Here is a 5545-nt window from a genome sequence, read left to right on the forward strand (position 1 = left end):
ACGAGTCTTGAGTTGCCATGACTTGGGTAATTGTGATAAGTAGTTTAGTGGAATGACAGTTGAAGAATTAAGTATGTCCATTTTGGAAAAGCTAAGGACTAAGGAGGTAAGGGAGACATTAGAGAATTCTTATCTTTACTCTCACAGGGAGTTGAGTTGGTGGTCTTTTTGAAGATAAAATCACATAGCATTGAATGTCGTCATCTCAGGCCTAGAAAATTTCTCTATTGTGCACATTGTTTGTGATTGGAAAATCATAATACTTCCATGTGTAAATACCCAAGAGCCTAAACTGTAGCACAATTAGCAACACTAAGAGCACCTTTGTCTTTAGCAACACCAGTGACTCAAGCCAATGTTGCCATTGGCTAGGCTAAACAAGGTGTACCATACCCTCACCAACCTTCTTCTAACCTCCTCCTCAAACTCCCTGTTAATGTCATGCCAAATAGCATCCCATCCACCATCATTAATAGGTACTCTCTTTTTCACATGTCCAAAGAGAAACTATAAACGCTCCCTTTTCCGGCACATATCCCTATTTGCTAAATGCAATTTTTACACCAGAAACATCTTCCCTTAAACCCCTAACACGGGTATAGGGAATAAGTCTACACAAAGGGATCATAGGACATTGAAAACAACTAGATAATCTATTTTTTTGCATGATGTCCTCACCTTTGTCAATGTGAATCTTATTCTCATCTTTGTTTTCCTCCAATTGAGGCACTTCCGATCTCATCACATAAGGCACAATCTGTAAAAAAACTTCTTTGCCCGTCCACTCATCCACAATATTAAGAGATGTACTTGGTAAAGTGCTACCACCCTTTTCTTGAGTGCTACCTAATATCATTAACAACCACATGTGAGCTACTTGGAAAAGAGTCAGTCATCACTGTCTGACTGGCAACCTCCTCTCCAACATCTTGAACACCCTCAAAAATAGTCTCCACCACTAGACTAATTTGGTCCAAGCTAAATGTTGCAAGAGACTCCCCTTCCTTTTCAAATGCTTGTACCCTTTCTCTCTTTGTATGCTTTCCCCCATCACCAGGGTGGATGGTCTGCACATAGAAAAAATACATGACCATTAATCCTTCCAAACATAACCATTTAACTATGCATCACCACCAAACATGACCATTAATCCTTTAAACACATGGAAAAAAAATGTAGCGACATAACCATCTAACTATGCATCACCACGAAACATGACCATTAATCCTTTAAGCACATGAAAAAAAAGCCCAAAACAGGCCGCAATAAACATAACCATTAGAGTTGAGAAGATTTGTGTCACTGGCACTTGCTTGAATCTCTTAGAGAAAGTTAGGATTACTCTATAATCAAAGGTTATTCTTCTCTTATCTATATGCTCTGCACAAAAGTTACAACCATTTGACCATAATGTTACAAATTTATGATACTAAGATAAACATTCAAACAAAAAATTATCAGAGATACTCAATAGGTTGATCAGGGTAGCAGTCAACTCCCAACAACAGAGACACTCAGTAGGTTGATCAAGGTAGCAGTCAACTCCCGAAAACACTTTGGCGACCACGATGTGTCTTGCTACATGTTTCAATTGATGCTTCACTTGTTGCTTGATTTCCTTTGTGTTCAAATCAATCCTTCATGTTCAGCACATGAACTGCACTACTTGGCGCAACTTGAATCTCAGGAACTCCAGTTTTCTAGACCCAAAGAAGAACTGATAACTCCACCACCACCAACATCCCCACCACCACCTCCCTGTTAAAATATATGATGTGCAAGTGAAAGAGTGAGAGAAAGAGGCCATGTAGGTGTGAACACACCCCAAATAAAGTGGGCATGTGGGTGGAAAAGGGATCTAGGGTCTGCCCAACCCTAGCCATTGGTGAACCCTATATAAAGGGGAGGAGGCTTCTCTTTTTCTAACACAAGTAATACAATCAAGACATTCATAAGGTGAAGGTCAATCCAACTTTGGAGTGGCTAAAATAGAAGGTAATATAGAAGCTTTCTATACATCTTGTGTTCTTGCTCACTCTCATATATGTTGCTCCATCTTGCCATCAACTATTGCTTCCGTTGTGCATACTCCCCATAATTTTGATATGGTATCAGAGCCTTGCAAAGGCTAAGTTCTTCTTCGATCCCTTTTTTATCTCGCTCTCACTGTCATAAGCCATTCACATCCTCATCAAGAAGGACGGTGGTAGAAGAAGGTGAGAAGTAAAAAGGCGTCAAGAAGGAAGGCAACAAAAGAGCATCATCAAACAGCAGATTTTGTCATCATCAACAGGTTCTTGAAGCTTGGAAGAAGAAGAAGACGACGATCCTCACCATCAACAACAAGAAGAAGAAGGAGAAAGCGGGAAGAGAAGAATGAAAAACACGAGAAAAATTTGGTAATTTTTTAGTTTTTTTCGTGAAAGAGTTTCGTTTACGATTTCCGTCATTTCTCGTCTTTGAAGCTTTTTCGTGCGGGGCTTAAGGAGTGGAAGGCGTGCTGGGTATGTTCTCTTTGATTAAAGAGGGCAACATCATCAAGTAGGAGCATCCAAAAACGCAACCGTCGCCTTTCTACAGTTCCGTCAGCCGTCCGTTCGGTTTTTCTGATCGCCGTCGTCGTTCATCCATTGTACGTTTTCTGTCCAACAACACTGTCTGTCAAAGGTAGCGCACTGTAGGAAGCCTAACCTCATACCCATTGTGCACAACAAACACCACCAATATTCAAGGTTGACGAGTGTGGCCAAAACGACAGCAACTCTGCAGCACAAGTAACTTGCAGCCACGGTAGCCTCTGTCAACGAGGGAGCACCGTCCGACTGCGTTGTCTATTGCAAGCCTGCAACGATTCCCTTCTACACAACAAGCGCAACCAACACCATCTTTGTAACAATAGATCTCGGTAACAACAACGTAGATTGTGTTTTTTTCATAAAATAAAAAAATCTATTTTGTCCAAGGTTTTATAAACCCTTGGAAGTTCTTTAAAAACCTTTTTCTAAGGTTTTATTTTAAACCTTTCTATCAAAGTTTTTCAACCCTTGCTCATTGAAGGACATGGTAATTTTTTCATAAAACCAATCCTCAATTTTTGGATGAACTCATATGCATGGAAGTCATCAATCGTATTGTAATGGAGTTAGACACTGCCCTTGTGTTGATAAACAAGTGGTAAGACCTCTCCTAAATCAATGTTCACATTGGTGTATGTATTTATGCATCATCATGAAGTGGAAGGTGGAAGCAAGAAGCATATTGAGAAGCACATGCATAAGCTATTAAAACATGGGTGCCAGCCTTGTGTTAGTCTATGTGGCATGTGGACTAAGAAAACTAGCATGATTGGAAGGAGACATGTACTCATGAAGCATGTCTACCATGAGAAAGGATTTCATGAGAAGCACGTGGATGCAACCAATGAAGAATGGTATATCCAGATCCCACTTGAAGTTTGTCTTTTGCAAGAAGATGGTTTCATCAAAGTGAAGGATCAACAATGGCGGTGCATGAAGCCACTATGGAAGAGATGGTACCAAAGATATTACTAAGGCTGAGGGGAATTATGTAAATTCCTCAAATGTTCCAGATAAGCAACTCTTCTAGTTGAGGAGTGAAGCATGTTTGCTAGAATTGGGAGTGAAGCACATTTTTCTATAACTCATCACTTTTTTAAAGCCTAATCTATAAAGGCTACCTACCTTGTCATCTATCCTATGGTTGAGAGAGGGTCATTTTGTTCTTGTATATCCAATGCTCACCTTGCTCCATGTTTGGGATTGTCCTATGGTGGCGTTGAGAGGGAGTGTTGAAATATATGATGTACAAGTGAAAGGGTGAGAGAAAGAGGTCATGTAGGTGTGAACACACCCCAAATAAAGTGGGCATGTAGGTGGAAAAGGGATCTAGGGTTGGCCCAACCCTAGCCCTTGGTGAACCCTATATAAAGGGCACGAGGCTTCACTTTTTGTAACACAAGTAACACAATCAAGACATTCATAAGGTGAAGGAACAAGCCAACTTTGGGGTGGCTGAAATAGAAGGTAATATAGAAGCTTTCTATACATCTTGTGTTCTTGCTCTCTCTCATATACGCTGCTCTATTTTGCCATCAACTATTGCTTCTGTTGTGCATACTCCCCATGATTTTGACACTCCCCACTTTCTACATTACAACATGCTTCAACGATCAGAGTTGTCTCACGGGGAGAAGTATCCAAAATTATTTGGGGAATCCAAAGAGGATGTAGTAATCACATCTGTCTCTTTGACAATTCCTGGCACGTAAACATCCCCGGCCCGATGAATCAGAACCTCAAGAAAGCCACTTTTGTCCCAACTTTACAAAAATGTGCCACTATTTGGGTTGCTTTAGTAGGAGTATGCTAATTTTCCCACATATGATGCAATCAGGGATGCCTTTACAAAAATGTGCCACTATTTGGGTTGCTTTAGTAGGAGTATGCTAATTTTCCCACATATGATGCAATCAGGGATGCCTTTCTTTAAAGATTCAGGGAAGATAAAACCTCCATGCATGTTCTTGATAAGATATGTCGGATGAACCAAAAAGGCCTCACGGTCAAAGACTATGCTGCTAAGTTTTGGTAGCTTCTCCAAAGAGTGGATGCGTCTAATTGGCCCACGGAGGAGAACCTCAATTCCTATTTCATGAAGGGATTAAGCAAGCAGTTGAAAAGGGTAGCAACTAGTTCCGATCTCGCCACAATGACTCTGGATGGTTGAGTCAGATCTCATGGTACAGTGCATGTTGGTAGGGTCCATCAAGAGGAGCAAAGGCAAGAGCAAGAGCAAGAGCAAGAGCAAGTGGAAGTCCAAAAGGTCCTCTTCCGACTTTGAGGCGGAGAAGGAGGATGATTTTGATCACTCAACTTTAAGTGAGGAATCAAAGGAGGACGAGGAAGATCGCAAGGCAAGGTCAAAGAGCAAGAAGGCAAGAAAGACAACCAAGGAACTAATTGAGCCATGGATCAATTGACGAGACGAGTGATGAAGGAGTGAAGTCCCCTGGTCAAGCACTTGGTGTGTTCGAGGTGTCAGACTCATGGCTCTGGTGTGCCATTTGTAGAATTGCCACACACACCACAAAGGCATGCAAATACAATGGGAGGAAAGCACATGTAGTCTAAACACCCGTTGTGGAAAGTTCAACCCGCCTCACTAATGGCTCCACAGGATTCATACCGAAGGCCGCCAATCTACCCACGTGGGAATTTTCCTCCCAAGGATGTGCCTGGAGCTCAACGACCCACTTTCAGATGGTTCTACTGCATTGCCCCAGGTCTTCGCAAATCTTACTCTGAGATTTGGAGGAAGCATAGGGCAGAGGTGGAAGGAGCCTAGGCTTCAGTATCATGCCTAGAGGCGGTAAATCTTGTGGAAATCGAGGCTCTAGATGAGCAAGAATTAATCAAGCCAACCATAGAGGTGGCAGAATCATCCGCTCTATGGCGGTGACAAGATCCATGCAACCCAAGACTCCAAAGGTGGGGAAAGAACTGACCTTGGATAAGAGGGGGAAGCA

This window comes from Cibotium barometz, chromosome 11 (genome assembly GCF_041138505.1).
Source record: "Cibotium barometz isolate CiBa-2024 chromosome 11, ASM4113850v1, whole genome shotgun sequence".
NCBI classification, from domain to species: Eukaryota; Viridiplantae; Streptophyta; class Polypodiopsida; order Cyatheales; family Cibotiaceae; genus Cibotium; species Cibotium barometz.